A 21,745-nucleotide genomic window follows, 5' to 3' on the forward strand; every position below is an offset into this window, starting at 1 on the left:
CTCTTCCTCAATCTTGTAGATGTGATGTGTTTTAGAAAGTAACCAGCAGTGTTCTAAAGATAATAATTGCTGTCCTCCAAAGCCATGGGCCTCAGTAGATATGATTGTTAATGGAGGTAGCAAAGTGCGTGGGAGAACAGATGAATCCAGACATTTAAAAGATGAGACACTAAAAGTGTTTGTAAAATATTAGAAAGGATATGTTCTCTTTTTCTACAGTGTTTCCATTCTTTTGAACAACAAATTTCAATCTCATTATTTCCCTTCCTTACTCATAGCATTTAAAGATGTGACTATTTGCTCTAGTTAGGTAGACTACCTTGATATGACCCTATCCCTTGAACTAGTTTCTTTATCTCAAGGACAACCTTTTGGTGAATTCTCCATCTTCAGGTGGTAACTAGTGGGATGACTTAGAAAAGTGAAGTGAAATGAAATAAGAAATAAATTCATAGTTCTTCCGTCTTCTAGGCACCTCATTTTCTTTCTTTTTTGGTAGACCAAGGTACTGGGAATTGAACCCAGGGGCACTTTACCACTGAGCTACATCCCCAGTCCTTTTTACTTTATATTTCGAGACAGGGATTCACTAAGTTGCTGACAGTCTTCCTAAATTGCTCAGGCTGCCTCAAACTTGCTGACCTGCCTTAGCCTCCCTGGTTGCTGGGATTACAGACTTGATTTCATTCTGGAGTATTTGGGGTCCTGATGTCCTTTTCTCAGAGTTGGAGAATTTGTAAGATCAGAATGGATTCCTTTTATTTTTTAGAATTTTTTCTCCAATATTAAGGATTGAACCTAGGGCCTTTGCGCATGCTAGGCAAGAAGTCTACCACTGAGCCACGTTCCCAGCCAGTGGATAACTCTTATGTCTTATTCTTTTGTGTTTCCTTTTCTTTTCTGTTCCAGAAATGGAAAGGTCCATCTCATCTTTGTGGCTAAATAATAGAAAATTACCATCAAGGCCCTTTCCTAACTCTGCCAGCTTCACTACTCAGTATCAAGATGCAATCTGGGATCTCTAAATCAACCACACTTAGCTCCAGAGGATAGTGATCTCTGAAGCTTTTCTTTTTAATTCTCTCATATGTTTTGTTTTAGCTTAATGTGTTTGTCTGAATACTTGGACACCATGGTGATAGGCATCTTCAAAATAAATAGAAAGAGACATAGAAAAGAACTAAAAAATAAAATTAAATCTGGGAAGGCTAGAAATGACACTTGTATCTGAGAACTTTTTTTTCTTTCAGAAATCAGTGAGGGGGAAATTAAAAAGGGGAAATTTGTGTCAGTGAGTTAGTGAATAATTTTCTAACCGTTATTTTGCTGACACTGGACTATTGGAGCTCATTAGCATGCTGTGACTATTTAACTCTAAAAAATAGTGCTTTAGCTTCTGCTTTGCTGGATATTCTTTACATCTCAGCTCAGCTCAGTATTCAAATAGTGGCAAGACCATTAATATTAGGAAGTGTGACATGGTGTAAAGAGAAGAGTCAGAGTGAGAAAGACTAGAGTTTGAATTTTGTAACCATCTTTTATTGCTTATGTTACTAATCTTCATGAGGTTTAATTTTCTCACTTCTAGAACGTTCAGATTAATGTCCACCTCAAATATTTGTGGGAGGTCAAAATGCCAAACTAAAGCCTCTTCCATAGTGCCTGGTACATAGAAGCTGCTTAATAAAGATTCATTTCATTTCTCACTATCTTCATCTTGTGAATCATTTAGTTTCATTTAGTAAAATGAATGCCCAAGAAGAAGGAATAAGACAGTCAACTACTTTGTGTCTGCTGCCTGATGGTTGACTCACAAATGTCAGTCACTGCTGGCTGTTACCCTGTCCCCTGCCCCTGAAAGGCCACAACCAAGACCAGTTTCTATGCTAGGAAGTCCAGTGTGTGAATCATCCCATCTCACTCCCACCAATACAGCTTGGATATGTCTGTATGGAAACACATAGTTAGAACTGATACCATTCAGAGGAGCTAGTTTTAAAGAGCAGCATTCAAAGCTTTGAATTTAAAAAGTCACACCATGTTCTCCATTAAAACAAAGCAAATAGAAATGCCTGGAGAGGAGCTAGCCAAAGGTTTCTGTCTAACATTGAGGTAGGAGTTGGCCATGCATTTCACCTTCATGTTAAACATGCTCCTAGACTGTAGGCATTCCTTGCTTTTGTGGTGTAGAGAGAACCAATAAAATATTAAATTTTTTTCTCATTATTCTAGCTCTGAGCAGTATTGAATCCCTGCAGACTGGTGAGTAATAAACTTATTTCTTCTTTGTTATTAGCTTATTGATGCTCTCACTTGGCCATCCTGGGGAAGAAGGCCTGGGAGGATTTTATAATGAAGGGTTAGAAAGCCACAACAGCACAATGCTGTCTCTCTCTCTCTCTCTCTCTCTCTCTCTCTCTCTCTCTCTCTCTCTCTGGTTGGTGCAGCATACAGAAGTCTTTCATTTTATGTCAGTTGCTTCTGACTAACATGATTTACCTGGTGACACGAAGAATACATTTTTCTGACACTACCACAAAAAATAATTTAAATTAATACAATTCTTGGGGAAATATGGCAAAGAGAAATTGGGAGTAACCATTTCCAAACTCTTATAAATGCTAGGCTTATTTTTATGAAGCTAAAATCAATTCAGAATCCAGCATTGCATGTAAGTAGTTTCCATTGTTCTATTCTTCATATTTCTTGCATCTCTTGAGCAGCTTATATCATTGCATTTCCTAATATTTTTGTGGAGAAAGAAAACAAATTTAGATGTTCTGTTTTAACTTTGCACATAAACCTAAATCTTCAAATATCATGTCTTCTTATTCCTAATCAAAATAAAGCTCTGAGAGTAATTGGTGGGAACAACATGCAAGCTAATGGAATGTTGGAAAAGTTTGTTCTGTAAGCTTGGGCTGGTGCCGTTAGCCCCAGGGTAAAAATGGCCTATTCCAGAATGAGAAGGAATGCAGCCATACAGATTCCTGGTACTGATGTCCAAAACCAAACTGAATGCATAATGACAACAGTTTGCATCTCTGGATGAGCTAAAGCTGCTTTCTAAACATTGGGCAAATTCCCTGTGTTGAGAAAGAAAAATCCAACTTGGGAGAACTCCATCAATCACTTGGTCAACCTATATGTGTTGAGTGCTTACAATGTATTTGTGTGCTGTTCTTAGGGGTGTGGAGGCTGTCAGAAAAAAAAAATATGGTTCTATGCAAAATAACTTACAATCTAGTTGAGAAAACAGAACAAGCATCCATAAGAAATAAGAGAATAATTAAATGCTAATGTATGGTTTCTGCCTTTAAATGTAATAAAGACTGTTAGAGATAGGATCAATGTATGTAAAAAAGAGTTAGGAAAAGCTTCCTAGAAGAGGTTTGAGCTGAGGTTTTAAGAAAGAGTGTGAAAGAGGAAGCAAATACAGTCCAAGTAAACAGTATGCATGGCTATAGAGCCATAATGCATATGGCAGAGAGAGACTAGTGAAGTACACAGTAGAAAGGAGTCAAAATACAGATAGGAAAATGGAATGGAATCACACTATTTGGGTTTGATGTGGAAATATATAGAAAATTACCAGGAGATTTTGAACAGAAGAGTGGCTTGAATTATGTTGACAAAAATAAATAGATAAATAAATAAATATAAAATCTCAACTGTGCATTGAATGTAGTTAGCACAATGCTGGTCTTTAAATTTGTTTGTTTGTTTGTTTTTTAAAAAGGTGAGGAAAACTATCCCTTCTCTAGAAGTATGTGAGCTACTATGAAGGGGTAAATATTTATATATTGGTCATCAAAGTCTCAGTTCCTTTGGTACCCAAAAACCTCAGAGGCATTAGTATCAAAAGCTTCAAATAGTAGAGGCTTAGTTTTAATCCCTGGCTCTATTCTTCATATGTGTTTGAAGTAACACAACTTCTCTAAACAACAGGTCTCTCAATTGTGATAAGTGGAATTATAAAACAACCACTAGTGATCTACACCCTAAATATTTCCTTTCTGTCAATTGTGATCAGAACCTGTGAATTGGATGAGGTTTTACTTCCATGATTATGTTATACTACTTGGCAAAGGGGATTTTACAGTTGTAATTAAGGTTATGGGTCAGTTGACCTCTGAATGAATTCAAAAGATAATTTACACAGACCTAATCACTTGAACTCTAAAATGCAGAGCTAGAGGTCAGAGACACAGAAAACAGAGAGACTGAAGCATGGGAGGGATTCTGCTGGCTGATAGGTCCCAGCCACCTTGTATTCTATAGCTCCAAGGACATGAGCTAGGAAGGAACACTGATTCTTAGCTGGGTCCACAGTGCAGACCAGATACCTTGATTTCAGCCTTGTGGGACACTAAGGGGAAACTCAGCTATAGTCTGCTTACAATTCTGATCCTCCTCCCCCACATAAATCTTTTAAGCCATGAGTTTGTTATAATTTGTTACACAGCAATTGTACACCAATACACTATTGAACACAGATAATTGAAATACTTCAGTCATGCTGAGAAAATTAAAGGAAATACTATGAATACTAAATGCAATGTGCTTAATACAGTGCCTGTCATGTAGTATTTAAATTATTTGTGTAGAAATAAGGTGAGTAGAAAAATATTCAAAAATTAATAGAGCTTTCTTAAAGAACTGAATGATGGTCAGTATTCAGATGGCAATAATGGTGTTTCTGAGCTCCCAAGAGCATCTGCTGGGCAGGTTGATCAACCATTTTGCCTATTTATGTTAAAAAAAGTTTAATTAACCCAGTTAGCAAACTTGAGCTCATTGTTGTAGTTGGAGCAATGGAGGGCAATTCTGACTACATTAGAATCACCTTAGCCCTCATGTATTTGTCATTATCAAGAACCAATCATTAAAACTTAGTATTCATATAAGTTGTTAATATGCAGCATTAACCATCCTACATGTCAAGCAACATCTACAGAGATAATATCCATACACTCGGAAGTGAAACTCAAAATATTTAGCAATCCGTATAATGCAGGCATTGTGGATAGCCAGGATATCTATACTAAAAAACTAAATATCAACTCTGCATTTGTGGTAAATGATTCATTCAGTGTTCAGTGACAATGAGTCTCCATTCAGGGTCAGTTACATGATAGATGATAAGCTCTCAAGATGGATTCCTACCACCAAGGATCTCATAGCCTATTAAAAGATACAAATTTAGTAGAGAAAGTCACTGATGACAAAACAGTGACGTCAAGTGTTACAATAGCAGCCCATGCTGCAGCTGTAGGTTTAGACAGCAGAGGTACAGAAAATAAATCCCTTAGCTCAATCTTAGCTGGAATCAGAGAATGAAGTGCTCCTTGGAGCTGAAATTCACTGTTGAGTCTATACAAGTGGGAATCACGCAGACCTTTTTGAGTGGATAACATTTCAGACAGAGAGAAGAGCCTGAGCCAAGTTGGAAGGAGTGAGAATGGTAAAACGTTTTGTATAGAATGGTTGGTATGGAAATGGTGTCAAGGGTAGGTCAGAAAGGTGTATGTGAAGGAGCTTGACTTTATCTGATGGCCTGGGAGTACTTAAAATACAATTCTTCTTTCTACCCTCTCTCTCTTCCTCCCCCACCCCTCATTTTTTTTTTTATTTCTGTCTGCTGGACTTCATTCTTTCCTTCCTTCCCTCTTTTTCTCTTGTATATATTCTTTTGTTCCTTCTTCCTTTCCACTCATCTATTCTATGATATTGCAATTGGTTTTGTTTAGTCTTGGAAATGTTCTGATATTGTATTCTACTTTCAAATTATCAAGTCAGTCTGCTACAACTTCATGGATTGTAAATAATAATAGAAAACATGAAACTCCTGGTTTATTACTTACAGTAGCAGCAGCCAGAGCATCATCATGGGGTGCCCTAAAGGATGCCAGATGGCACCTATGTGTTCAATGGGGTTGTATACAGGAGTGGAAACCTGAGTTCAGAGAACCTGAATATTTTATAATGGGCATAAGTGTGGCTACTTTTGTGCAGAAGGGGGGGCCTTGTATATCCTTAGCCTGTAGGTAAATGTGCACTTTTAATCCAAGAAAAGTAATGGTATCTAGTTCCCAAACTTATTCTTTAGTAAAATGTTGGTGTCACACAATAGGAATTTAGTGACTTACTTCAAAAGATATGAAAGAATATGAAACATCCATGGAGAATATTCTTCCAAAAAGCATTCTCAGCATTTAGACCTTATCACTCAGGGTAAGTATATACATATAAACAGAGTTTGCAAACTAAACCCTGATGCCTGTAGCATGTTGGGGGTAGACAGAGGAGAAGACTTTTGGGAAAACTGAGAATGGGCAACTAGAGAGGAAGGAAAATAACCAGAAACCAGAGGAATGTTCCATGAGGAAGGAATGGTCATCAGGGCCAACCTCTACAGAGGCCAAACAAGGTGTTTCCGTTAGTTTTTGTAATTAGAAGATGAGTTCAGCCTGCGGAGGTGAAGTGCAGATTGCTCGGAGTTGAGAAATGAGAAAATGGAGGCAGTGGGAAGAGAGGCTTCCTCCGGGCAGGTTGGGCTATGGAGAGGCAGGCACTGCAGTAGACATGTCAAAGGAAGGGTGAAAAAGTAGGGGCTGGCTTCTTCTTCAAGAGTTTCCTGCCTCTTGTGAAAGAGAACCCACCATTTTGCTATGTACATGTGGCTCTAAATGTCTTGTACATTAGTGCACAACACACTCCCCCAATCAAGGTGAGCGTGTGGTTCGCACTCCTTAACGTTCAGGTACAGATTGACAATATGAGGCCGAATGCAGAAGCCATTCCATATCACACAGATGTTGGGACAGAGTGTGGAAGGGGTGTGGGCTATGAAGTCAAGCTGACTCATTTCAAACACAGGTTCCTTAATATACTGGTTGTAGGATCCTTCGTCGAAACCCAAATTTCTTCATTTTTTCAAATATAGCTAGGAATAAATAAATCTGGAGGTTGTTTTAAGATCATATAAAGCACGTAGCAGTGGGTTGGCCACATTAGCACTGATTATTTTTTTAAAAAGTGGAACACTTTATAAACTACTTTGAGGGCAAGAACTAAGGCCTAGATAGAATCTGGTACATTAGTTGTTATGGAGGCAGTGGTGACAATGTGTGACTTGAGATTTAAGTCATGTACAGCCATCTCCTCTAAGAGGTAGGTGGAGAGGAAGGCAAACTCTGCTCACCACTGGCCTTGTAAATATATCATTCCCATCCCCAGGCAATTTTGTGAGCCAGCCTCTGCAAGGCTGGGCTATCAGTTATTTTAGCTTTAGCATTCACAATAAAATGATCATTGCAGGTCTTAAACTCATTGGACTAACTGTGCATTCTTTATTTGCCTTAGATAAATTATCCTTCCTTCAGAGAAGACACTTGTGGCTATATTACCAGAAGTAAAAGTCATGCTTGGTATGCTGGTCTCATGCATTCTTAGGATGCTTTCTTTTCTCCAAGAGAGGCCAGTGTGAGGATTGAAAGCCAAATTGACAGTTTAGAGGCCCATGTAGGTACTGTATTCATTTTTTTTTTACTATTTAACATATAAAAGTGATTATATTCAATTGAAATTAAATGCATCGTTATGGGGGCATTTATGACATCTCATTTAAAGAATTGCTGTGAATCCTTTAGAGAACACTGATTTGCAACCATCATTTGTGTCATGAATACAACCTTCAATATGGTACTTGCTTAGCAACTAATTAAACTAAAAAGACAAATAGGAGGCTTTTACATTTTTAATTTACAAGCTTCCAAATATAATTGTTGTTATTGCACTACCAAAGTATGGTGCATCCATCTGCATTTGAAACCTCTTAATCTCATTGTCATAATTAAGTTTGTAAATACAAAGGTCTGTGCTGGGGGTAGGAGATATATTATGTTTGTTTTTCTTAACATAAGTATGGTGTTGGTTGTCTTTGTGATTAAATCATATTTTGGTGTGATATTTTTTTCCCTAAGATGAATTATTAATTTACTTATGTTGGTAATTTTGTCCAAATATGATTTAGACTTTTCAAAGTTCAGTGTGTAACAGTCTTGCCAGCTATAATTTAAAATCCCTTTTTATTTCTGCCTTGTAATCTTTGAGGTTGAGAGAATTAGAATCAAGTTCTGAGTTATTTATTCCTAGGTATTCTCTTAACTCATCAATTTGAATGTGACTTTTCCTCAGGTGACTATTTCTGTAGGAAGGTAGCATGACTTAGATATTAGCAGTCCAGAGGTCCTCAAAGCATATGAGCTAGCCGCGGCTAGCTCAAGGTCATATGCTTTGAGGACCTCTGGACTGCTAATATCTAAGTCATGCTACCTTTGGGAGAAAATGGTTCAATTTCTACCTAACAGAAGTGATATGTGTAATAGCCAGAGAAACAAGGAATGTGGGAACAGAAAGGGAGTGGGATGGATGCCTCATCCAACACCTTCACTTTACAGTTGAGTAAACTAGCATCCAGGGGGCAGTAAGTTGCCCATGCCCACACAGGGGGCAGAATTAAGAAGGCATCCATAATAAACATCACTACAGAGAAGTTATTCGTGGAATGTCAAATTAATACTCAAATTGTAGCACAGCATCTATTTGAAACAAATAGAACTGTAATTAAACCATCTGGAATCTTTGTCTTCTTCTTGTCTTCAACATTGGGTGTTTTTAGTTTGTTCTTCATTTTGGATGTTTGCTGTCACCGAGAATCAGCCTATGGTGTATAAAGAGACAAATAATGAAGTGTTTAATAAACCAAGAGCCAGTGCAATTAAATCAGGATGACGTCTTTATTGGGTTTTTAAAAATCCCATTAACGTGATTGAAGTTTCTTAAAAAAAAAAAAAATTCTTAAAACTTAGTTCATTTCCTAATTACTAAGATAGTTTTTGACAAAAATGAAATGCCCTGGAGGCTCTCCTCAAAATATACGGCAAAGACCTTTTAAGGGTGATCAATGGTTGATGAAGTAACATGCCCCAGAACCCAGGACAACTCTTTTCCAATGATATAATCTTCCTGAGAAATCCCAAATCCAAAACTTTCACTTGATGACTCGTTGATATCAGCACTGTTGGGGATGTTTGCACTTTTGGATGTTTGCTGTCATTTAGAAATCCAAAACCCAATTTGTTTTATGACAATGAATAGGCAAGAGCAAGTTAAATATTGAATGATATTTAAATGACAAAGTAAATATAACTCTGCATTATTCAGCACCAAGATAAGCTGATATTCAGATCAGGCAGAAGGTCATTGCCCCTTGGTGATAGTCCTCTTACACTCAGGCAGTATCAGTCCTTTATAATGAAGCTGGCTCTTTGCAGAAGCAATTTGCATCCTGCGTAGGGAAAAAGAACACATCATCTGTTTTGGGCATCAGCACATTGTGCTGGTTTGATCCCTTTCAGTGTGCATGTGATGATTAACTACGCTGCCTCCCCATTTACATATTCAGAGCTGGCTTTTTCTGGGAATTCCCCTCACCATGGAGACCACAGAGATATGTCCCACTTGGCTCCCAAATTACAACCCTGCTACTGTGCTTGCTTCCTCTTATCTGACCTCTCATATTCTGCTGGGCCTTCCCTTGTCTGGGAGCAGAAGCCCTAATCAAAATGAAGAGCCCATCCTGAGGTTGGGCACGGTGACACTGTGAGGCAGAGGTGGGAGCCCCAGAGACACAATCTTCACAACTTGCTGCTCACACAGTTCTCAGCCAGTTTTCAGACATACCCAGGTGTACAGCAGTCCCTCCCAGCTCTGGCTGATTGAATGTGTGTGTTTGCTTGTCCTGCTTTGTGACAATGCAAGCTAGAATGCTTAGGATGGTTATGGCCAGAGTCTGCGACTATTATTGTTAGATTAATTTTAAGACATGAAATTCTTTTTTTTTTTTTCCTGTAGCCTGCTTAGATAGATGAGTTTTAAGAGAATGAATTAGAGGTTACTAGAATTTTTGTTGTATAGCAAAATGTTCTCTGTGAATTTGAATACTATGACACGAAAAAAAGCAGCCCATAAAAAGCAAGAGTTGCAGAAATTCCCTGAAGAAGTGGATCTTCTGTGCTCCTGTCTTTGGAATTGTTTTTCTCTCTCTTCCCTCCTACTGGAGCAATTATGTGAACTGTGCGTCCCTAGAGGTAATGTGAGAGGTGAATCACTGCTCCCCTTCTTTCTCCCCCACAGAGATGACGAAGCATTCGCTCACTGCCAAAGCTATAAAGCCTAGTAACTCTGGGGAACTTTCCAGTCTGTCCGTATATGTGGCAGCACTTCTCTTTCTTTTGAATATTGATTGAAAAGATAAGCCCAATAGATCAATAACAGTTTACATTTATAAAGCATTTACTTCCAGTTGGAAAAGTTGTTATTTTATAATAAATAACCTTGGGATTAAGTTTATTTATTCATTTATTAATAACTGTTCACCTATTGAGTGACTGAGCAAGCAGGTGATAGGGTACCAACAGCACTCTTGGGGTACTTACAGTTAAGTAGGGGACAATGATGTCAATGCAATTATACTTTAAAATAACATTATAGGCTATGGAAATATGAAAGAAAATTACACATCATACAGCAAAGAGAATCACATGTAACTTGAGGGTAGGACAGGAAGGAAGAGAGATAATTTAAGACTCACAGAGATTAAAAGCTTGAGTATTTTTAGTTGGTGTGAATTAGTACAGGAAAAATGGAATTCCAATTCACAACATAATCTAAAAGGATGGATTTGTTGCAACAAAGATATACCTTCAAGCTTATTTTAAGGTTTTCTTAGGAACTCAAGATGATTTCAGTAAAGTATTTCTGTCCGGGTTGTGTTATAAGTAAAGGTATTAAGGTATAGTGATGTACCTTGAGGAAAGATGCTTTAGTCTATTTTCGTTGCTGTAACAGAATACCTGAGACTGGTACTTTATAATACATAAGCAAAAATCTATTGCCTCATGGTTCTCAAGGCCGAGAAGTCTAAGATTGAGGAGCTGGCATCTGGCAAGGGTCTTCTTGCTGTGTCATCCCATGGAAGAAGGCAAAATGGCAAGAAAGGGAAAGAGTAAAATAAACTCACTCTTTTCTAAAGGCACCAGTTTCACCTATGAGTGTGGAATGTGTGTGGTCTAATCACCTCTTAAAGTCTCACCTCTTTTTTGTTTCAGTTGGTACATTATAATTATAGATAACTGTGGGATTCAGTGTTATGTATTTGTACATGTATATAACATAATTTGGTCTATTTCATTCCCCAGTGTCTCCTTGCCAAAATTCCCTACTTCTATCCATTGGTCTCCCTCCTATTTTCTTGAAATCCTCCCTCCCCACCCTCCATATATATATATATATATATATATATTTTTTTTTTTTTTTTTTTCTCTTTAACTTCTACATATGAGAGAAAACATAGAATCCTTGACTTTGAGTATGGATTATTTTACTTAATATAATACTCTCAATTTCCATCTATTTTTTAATAAATAAATGTCCCACTGTTAGAACTGTTATAATGGCATTTAAATTTCAACATGAATTATGATGGAGATAAACTTTCAACCATACCTTACCCTACCATTTTGGAGGATAACTTACATTTAATGATAATGCCATTGTATAAACTGTCCCAATAGGCACTTTTGATATATGTGGACCAACTCCAAAATATATAAGTACAAATTACGGTATACATACCCATTTCATAGTGGATTTATGAGTAAATTCTGAGAATTTAAAAATTCTTATACTGGAAGAGCCATAATGTAGGGAGTTCCAAGATACTTTGTTCCTTTGATATTAACACCCATGGTGTGTGTGTGTGTGCGTGTGTGTGTGTGTGTGTGTGTGTGTGTTGTGTGTATGTTGATGTAATTTTTGTCTGAGACAGAGTTTAAATGGTAGGTGTTTATGAACCTGGCACAGTATTATTTAAATCCTAATCTCAGTGCCACTGGGTTTGTGAGCCTAAACAAAATTATTAATCTCTTTGATTCTTCATCTGTAAAAAAAAATTTACCTACCTGGTTATTTATTAAAATGATTAGATGATAGAGGCATTAAAGAAGACTTAGCTTTCTAGTTTTTGATGATTTAAAGATCAAAAGAGAAGGCATTTCCCTAGAAGATGTTAATTTTATAGTAATCTATAGTGAATTTAGCATTCATTAATTTATCTAAAGTACTTTCACCAAGTCATTTGCTGAACTACCCTGGGACTACTGGGCTGCACAGTCATTAACAACTGTGGTTTGCTTCTGGAAGCTAGATTTTAAGGTTTGTTGTGAAGAATTTGTTTGTTGTACAAAGACGAACTTGAAGATAGCTGGGGAGGCTGCTGAGGTAGACATGGTCCTTGATCAAGATCTTTGCTCCAATCTTAAAAGCCCTCTGGGCATAAAACAGCAGCTGTGACTTATATGATCTTCTGCCTTTCTCTCCAAGAGAGAATAGGAGTCCACAGAAAGATATTTGAGACTTTAAAAGGCCATGTTACAAAGGATAGGTCGTGGGTCATAGCCAATTTCATTCTTTTCTCCTACTATGAAATGGGTATGTATACCATAATTTGTAGTTATATATTTTGGAGTTGGTCTACATATACCAAAAGTGCCTATTGGGACAACTTATACAATGGCATTATCATTAAATGTAAGTTATCCTCCAATATGGTAGCGTAAGTAAGGTATGGTTGAAAGTTTATCTCCATCATAATTCATTCATGTGGAAATTTAAATGCCATTATAACAGTCCTAACAGTGGGACATTTATTTATTAAAAAATAGATGGAAATTGAGAGTATTATATTAAGTAAAATAATCCATTCTAAGTCACGTTTTCTCTCATATCTGCCTCATCCTCGTCATGTTGACTAATCATAGCCTTCATTTAGATCTAGGAAGTCACTTCCCTATCAGCATTTCCTGTCTGAGGAAGTTGATCCCAAGCCATCTTCATCTTGCATTCTAATCTATCAGAACTCTATTGTCCTTTGACTTTCCCATATTGATCCTACTTAGAAAGTTGGCCATGTTAGCCACAGAGTTAAAAGGAGGCAATGGGATGGGCATTGCCTTTGGAACCAGAAGACAGTTTCGCCAGAATTTGACTGTGGGGAAATTATTTTACTGGACAAATCTTGTTTCTTTCAGTTCTAATTATCATGAACCTCTTAAGATTGCTTTGAGGATTGAATGAGTTGAAGTCTGTGCAGGTATTTGGAGCAGAGTAGATGCCCTTGGGTATTTAATTGACTCTCAGTCTTCAGTGTCTCCACTATGCAGTCAGACTTTCCCAGGCAGACTGTTCTGCCCTGGATTCTAGCATATTTTGATAATTTGTGTTATTTACCCTTAAAAATACCATCTTAAAATAACCCTTATTAAATAGAATTAAAACATAAGTAAAAATATTTTTGATTCAACCCAGCAGTGGTTTTGCTGAAATTCTTCCTTGTCTCCTAACTCTAATTGTTTTTCTTCCCCAATCATGGTGTCTTTTTTTTTTTTTAAGTATATATTTTGAGGCTTTAAGCATTTCACACAGAAAAAAAAAAACTATCCAATTAATTTTTGTCATAACCTTTCATAATAAATAAGAAGCTGGTTGAATTTCTTTAAGTTTGTAATGGGAAACACTGAGCTGTCAAGATTTGCAGTGGTGGATTATTCCTATATGAGAAATTCTTATTTAAAAGTGAGACAACTCAGCTAGAATTTATGTATTCATGAAAAAGCTATCATCTTTGAAGTAGCTGCTTTGGACAATTTTTTTTCATGATTCTAAATTATATTGCTTTTAGATCTCTTTTGGATTGTTTTTCTATTTAAAAATATTAAGTTGAATAAGGATATTTTAATACTTTCTAGTCACATGTCCGTTTTATTTTTGAATATGAATGAAGCAAGCCGGCGGGGTTACTCTGACAAACCATGGACTCTCATCAACAATACTTGTTTTGAGTGATATGGAGTATTCCAAAAGATCAAATTGGGTTTCAGAAGACAAATGTTTGCCAATATTCACAGAATCCAGAAGAAGATGTACGGGATAATACTAAAGCAGACATTCTGCCACTATTTGGAGCAATGTCATCATGAGTGGAACAGAGCCCACTTTCCAAATTGGACAGCCCTGAAGTGCACGGCACTCAGGGGATCCTATGAATCACAGTATTCTTGTTATTTTAAAGATTTAGCCACTCTGTAGTGACAGCTTACATAATGATTGATTTCCAACTTGAATTTAAAAATCAGTCCTATGACTGATCATATTAGGAATCGAGGGTCCATGGAGTCCCGAGGAGTCCTGAGGAGACCTTTGAGTCTTCTGAAGAGTGGCTGGATTTAGAGACGATGTCTGGTACTCGGCAGGGTCTCCAGAACCTTCCCAATCACATCCCACCAAAGCACCTCTGCTCTTATGTTTTGCTTATTGGGCCTCAGTAAGAAAGTTTGAATTATGACATAGAGTTTCACAGCTTAACATCTTTGAAAATAAGTTAAGTTTTACTGTTATCCCTTTAGAGAATTCAAAAAGCTATTGAAGGCCCACAAAACAGTTTTTCCAGTGGCCACTTGAAATTGGTTATTTTCATTTGTTTAACCCTTCAGGGAAGACAAATAAAAATTATTTCACACCCCAATGGAAATACATTTTTAAAACAACACAAATGAAGAATGAATTGCTCTAGTTTTTATTAACATCTCTGAGGTTTAGGGCTAATCTTCTACCTGATTTCCAATGGACTGATTGGTAACAGCGGCCAATGACCTCTGACAAAACACCAATAGTTCTCATGATCCTGGTCTCATGATCCTAGTAACATAATTGATTTGTTACTAGGCATAATGTCAGAAGTCTGCTGGTATCTGCTCACTGATGCCTTTATCATCTAGAAACAGGAATGTACTTGGTTATCATCATAATCTATCTTTCAAAAGTAGCTGTAGTTGGGTCTCTTTCCCCTGCTCCTCCAACTTCCCAAGTGAGCGTTACTAACTCTTAAAAGAAAGATCTAGGGGGCAATAAGGCATGTGCATTCTCATCCAGATGGCAATGACTTGGCCAAAGCTGTAGCTTAATGGAAGAAAAGTGAAGGATTTGGAAGGACAATGATCTGGGCTGAAATCCTAACCACCTACCTTGTGAGTTTGCGTGAGGATTAAACACTGCAAAGTACACAACTATTAAAAAAAAATGGTTGCTGATATTACATGATATTACATTTCATTAGTGGACAATAACCTTAAGAGACACAGGAGGATGACATAATAATTTTAATGCATATGAAATATCTAAATACATGCTGCCATACTGGTATGTACTTGCTTTTAAACTAGGGATTTTGATATTACATTGATGAAAGCCTAGGATCCCTATAGTTGTTTCAGTTAGTAAGAAACTCGTTATTTTTCTTTTCCCGGTACTATTTTTCCCTTCTTTTAAAGTGTCTAATTCCCTACTTCTGTGATTTGTACAGAAAGTCCTTTTAGAGGAAGGAGGAGGGCAGATTGGAGTCTACCAAGGGCCAATGCCAGAATCATTTCTAACTGTAATAATTTCACAACAATTCTAGTCTCCTTTTTGCCTAAACCAACAGGCTACTTAACAAAGTTGTTTATGAAAATGCAGTTGATAGCCATTCTCTTGCTGATTTAACAGTTTGAAAAGTCTTCTCGTTGTCCTGTTTCCCACCACTGTGTGTTCCTCTGTGAAATCCACACAGGTCTGAGTGTACAAGGTCACATTATGGGGTTTAATTAATGCAAACGTAAATCCATTTGTAAATAGATTTTATCTAACCCTATACTCAATATAATTCTGGTTTTTATAAAATATCAATATTTTACAACCTATTTCTAATATCTGTGTTTATCTGACTTTCTGAAGTTGCAACCCAACACTGAAACAGAAAAACATTTCATCACCTTAAGTTGATTGTTTCTTTCCCTGACTCTGTGATGCTTCAATTTTAAGGCTCATTTTATAAGTTCTATTTGGACACTATGTTAACCCTCAGGCCACAGAGTATTGGCAAACAGTTGATTTCGTTTTTTCCCATTGGCATAGCTACCTCTCACAGCAGAGCTCCCTCCCTTTCTTTTGTTTAAATTGGCTACAGTATTTCTTGCTTAAGGGATTTACCAGAATGTGGCCATACCTGGGATTGAGCTAAAATCAGGATAAAGAACTGGGAACGGGAAGGCTATAAACTGACCACTGGATGGGTAGCATCATTCTTTCAAGTCTTCAGAAAACACACACACACACACACCAGGAAACCTGACTTTCAGAGGTGGAAAAATGAACAGAACATATGGTAAAGTTAAAAATTAATATTAATAAATGGAAAAGCTATTTCCCCAATAGACATTTCATGGCAAGATTGTCCTCTACTGGAATGATTTATTCGACTCTCTAATCTACTTGAAACAGGATGGAAATTGTAAAGAACACTCAAAACAGAAGCAAGAAAGCAATGACTATCATTATCTAAAAAGTATGTAGGTTCAAATTCTTCTTCAAAGGATAGTTACACTGTCCACTAACAAAAATTTTATTTCTATCTGTTCTGAGCCTCAGATTAAATAACATATCAGAAAACGCTTAGAAATATAAAGTATCGTTCTTATTTACTTATGACTTTATTTGCACATTCATTAAACTGAAATGACCTTGAAAAGGAAAGGAAAAAAGACCCGAGTCATGTAAGACCGAGAGAAATTCTGCATGTTTCTGAAAGAGTTTTCTAAGAGACTGTCAAATGCGGCACTTTTAAATTGCACAACAAATCCTAAAACTAGACCAGTGTAGACTTTTCTTTGCACTAATATTTTGTAATGATATGAAGTTGAAAAGAAGTGATGAAAGCAAAGATATAGTAGTTGTTATGATATTTAATTTCAGCCTTCACTGAATCTGTCAAATGTTACCCTCTCCCCTCCTTTCCATTCATCTCCTTTTACATCATTATAAACAAAGATTTCAAACAAGGTGAACAATTGTCCTTTCATAACACTTTTATTTTCTTGTTGTCTTGGGTTCTCTATTTGATATCTATTAGCTAGTCACTGAAACTGATTGATTGATATGGCAATAATAAAAATGCAAAAGCAAGCAGACTCCGGTCATTGCTCATTAAAGATAGTTGTGTAAATGTAACACTGGTAATAAATATTGGCCATACACTCACTCTATCACTAATTAATTTATTCAACAAATGTATTCATTTGAACCTAATGTGCTAGGCCAGCAACATGCAAAATATGGTCCAGGACCCCTGGGAGTCCGCAAGATCCTTCCAAAAGATGTGTGAGGTCAGACTATTTTCATAATAATACTAAGAATGATTTTTTTTTCACTCTTTTTCTTCCACAAGTATGTAATGGAGTTTTCCAGAGTCTACATGAGACTGAATGGAATCATCTTTCTGAGGTTTAGTGGTATGTGTGCTTGTGGGTTCTTGTGTTTAAAATTTTTTCTGTTTTAATTTGGAATATAGTAAACAAGCATTGACAGATATAACACATGTAAACAAAATCTTTTGGGGGGGTTCTCAAAATAATTTTGAGCATGTAAAGGGATTCTGAAATCAAACAATTTGAGAACCCCTGTGCTAGGCAACATATTACTTAAAAATAATACAAGATGGGTAAGATGTAGGTATTACTCAGGCTGCCTCTTTCTGTTTTCCAATATAGTAGCCAAGGCAGGAAAAAATACTGGTAAGTCTATCATTCAGTTCATTCCTGAACTTTTGGGCTTGACTGCTGTGTTAAACTGTTTTAGGATCAGGGCATCTGTGTAAACCCAAGTGATTGTGAAGGTTTTTTCATCTCCCAAGAACTATATGTATAAAGGAAGTATGCATTTATGAGAATATGCTACTTGTTAGTAGTGACAACGGCCAGTTGGAGGTTATGGATAAGTGATCTTATCCCTTTAACATATGCTCTGATGGAAAGCCAGTGGAGGGATCAAGAAAACATATAGATTACTATCTAGTCATCTGCTTATGTAATATGGTAATGAAATTAAAACCTCTCGATTTCAGAAGAAAGTCCTAAATAGCAGAGTTACATTTTTGATCTTGTAAGCATGTTGTACATTTTATAAAGGGGATCTACACCTTTCATCTAGGGACTCTGTTTTATCTTGCCTTCAATAAGCGTATATATCAGGAGTCTTGCATGTATGAGACGCATTTTGAATGCACAGATACATAAAAATATGGTCCCTGCCCTCAGAAAGCTCACGGTTTATAACCCTACAGTGACCTAGAAGCAGAGATGGGAGAGTATTTAACTCTGTTTGGCATCTCTTAGGAAAGTTTCCCAGGGAATGTATAAGCAGATGTGGAAGATGAGATGGCATTCCAGATGGGGAGAGCATAGTGCACGGGGACATGGACATGTTAAATCTTTGTTATGTACAGGGAACTGCATAGAGCTATATGATCAGGTTGTGGAAATTCTGGCAGGAAATAGATGAGAAATTCAGGATGGGATTCTATTGTGAAGGGATCTGTAGACCATTTAAAGTAGTTTGAATTATTAATAGGAGCTACACACCCAAGTATCTCCTTGGGCCGGGCATATAATGTGACAGTATGATATTCTGTTAGCCCCATCTTTTTCTGGTTTTCTAATTTTGAAATAGGCAGCTTTATTAATATTTATTATGATGCTCTGCAGGAGCTGGTATGAGATCCATTTGTTATCAACTCTTCCCAATCTCAAGTTCAGTGGTTTCCTGTTGGTAACTTCGACTTTGGCACAGTGGAAGTATTTACACTATGGAAATTGGTAAACACGACACGTCAGAGATTTTGTCTCTTTTGCTTGTTATTTTCAGAGTCTGTTTATCAGCATGCTGCTGCTTTCCCACTTGACAAATGTGCAAAGAAATAATTATCTAACATTATAAATTAATAAGCAACCCAGCAAGTAGAAACAGACAATCCCAAATTTGGAGAAAGAATACGGACTGTGACAAAGAACACAGTGAACATCCAACCTAGAGATAGTTGCTATTCTGCTCCCAAGTAGCAAAAGGGGCCCTATATTTCCAGAGCTTCTGGATTTAATAAGAAAAGGCATTAATCTATATATGTTATATATACAAAGTAAAATCTAGTGAAGTTTCAGTATTGGAAACTAATTTAATATCAACAATAAAAAATATTAATCAGCTAAACTACAACCAGCTTTTTCTGGGGGCAATGGGAAGCCATTAAAGGTTTATAAGCAGTGATAACACGATAAGTTTTCATTTTGGAAACGCGGTTTCAGGAGAGCCGATTGAGAAGAACAGAGGCTGACCATAGGCCTTGGTCATGGGATATGGAGACTAAGTCTGCAGCACTGGTGAGAACCATTGTGTGGACAAAATTATTCCACCTTGCTACAACCCAGTTATGTTGTTTTCTAGTCATTTCATCCTTGCCACCTTCTCCCATGGGCTTCCTGGGGTCTGGACAAGAGAATGGGCGAGTTTTCTTAGTTTGTAGGAAAAACTCTCAATGCACACACACATAAGAGGAGAGTCCACTTATCTCTATGGAAGACAGCATGTATTGATCCCATCGCCCAGGTACTTTCAGAAACGGCAGATACCAGCCTGAAAGATGTTACCTAGATCAAGCTCATCGACAAATTTGTTTTCCAGATTTAAACCCGGATATTGGCAGATGAGTTTATCTGTGCCACATACTTGATGGCTGTCTTCCAACAAAATGAAATATTTGAAACAAAACAAAAGTGCTTTTGAGTGCTGGGCAAAGTCAATGCAAATGGGACTTTGGCAAGGATTTCCTCTGAAAGCTGCCCAAACTCCCCCTCACTTCTTCCTTCCTTACTGGTTTGGGTAAATAAAATATTTATGATTTGGTAATAAAATCTCCTAAATACTAAGCCCTTTCATATGTCCACAAGGTGTGGGAAACTTCAGAAGGACTAAAAACACCAGGACTTAGTCAAAGCCCATGAATGAATGGGATTGGGCCACTCTTAAGATTCTTCCTGATGTTCTCAGTCTCCAAGAGTCAAGGACATAGCAGTCTTTTGTTTGCTTATCCCTTTGGGGAGATAGTCAGGCTGTGTCCAAAGAAATTCTCCCTATGAAGATCATTTGACATTTTATTTTCAAATTTATAATGAACTTGATTTTATGGACTACATACGTGGTCACCGGGATTAGCCATATCGTTTTTTCTAAATTGCAGTGAAAATGGCAACTGCATTTTCCACTATTGATCTTTATTTACCACTGCTGCTAATCCCTGACCTCGTCCCAACTCTCTCTCAGCTGGACACAGGAGCACTACGCCACACATCAACTGTAGGATGCTTCATGCTTCCTTGGGACCCAGAGTGCACAGTCTTTCTGGCTTTCAGAACTCATCCCCATGCCTCAGTGTTCTGCTATGTAAAATAGAGAAAATATTGGAGCTACTGCTATGATTTTCATGAGAATTGACTGACAGATTGCATTTGAAATGCTTTGCAGAGTATACAGGACATAGGAACTACTCTATAAACACCAACTATTATTACTAGTGCCATTGTTGTTGATGATGTCTTTTCTCCAGACAGTAGTGTTCAAAAGCAGATGTTAGCCAATGTAGACACGACAAAGTATGATTGAACCAATGTGTTCAGCCAGTTATACTGCTATGGGATTAACAGGCATTCCTTGATCCCCTTCCAAAATGTATATTGTATTATTTCTCCCATGGAGCTAAAAAAAAAATTCCATTTGAAATTGTTAGCATCATATGCTTATTTCACTAATCCAGGAAAAACTGGCCACCTTTGTAGAAAATGAACATCCAAAATAAATTTTGATTTTATTTTTTGCTATCTGGAATCTAGTTGCAGATTGTTCTTACTCATTTGTACCAATTCATATCTAATGACATATCTGAATGGTTGGGCCAAGGACACCAGATGCCATTTGCTAAATGAATGATATCCCAGGCTCCAGAAGAATCAATAACCTCATGTGTTAAAGCACTTAACTTCGGAAATACTTTGTTTATTCTGACCTTCCATAGGATCAGGTTGACATATGGATGCTTAATCAAGGATTTAAAGCAAGCATAAATAACAGGACCTGTGCATATGTAATATCCATAAACCTCCAGACTTGTTTTTCAAGTCTTTTAGGCTAGAACATCTAATAAAGGTCATTTAGAACATACTTGAAATTTTAACACTTTAACCTTAGTTCTTGAAATGGTTTTGGGTAAGTTTACAATATGTGTTATGTAACTATGTGGTGACATATGCAGATGTTTTATATATTTGTATAATTCTATTATATATTTGTGTAACTGTAGAGTTAAATAGAATTATTGTGTGAAATTTCAGAAATATTTGTGCAATTCCTCTCTTTCTTTTTTTTTTTTGTCTCCCAACTTCTTGGTCATTCTCTCTATCCCTGCTTAATACTTTTTAAAAGATAAAAACTTTGGTAAAAAAATCTGTACTTTCAATACTAAGGTCATAATTCATTGTACAAAGTAAACAAAAATGAGACATAAAAATTAGCAATGAACTCTTAAATTTTTCTATAACAAAGTCAAACTATTTCCAAACTTTGACTTGCCTCTGACTATATGTATATATAACATATATGTATATGTAATATATCTATTTGCAATACATGTTTTAAATTTTTTAGGAAAGAAACTCATCGATTTTTCTTTCTTTTCTTTTTTTTTTTTGGTACCAGGGATTGA

This window comes from Urocitellus parryii, chromosome 7 (genome assembly GCF_045843805.1).
Source record: "Urocitellus parryii isolate mUroPar1 chromosome 7, mUroPar1.hap1, whole genome shotgun sequence".
NCBI classification, from domain to species: domain Eukaryota; kingdom Metazoa; phylum Chordata; class Mammalia; order Rodentia; family Sciuridae; genus Urocitellus; species Urocitellus parryii.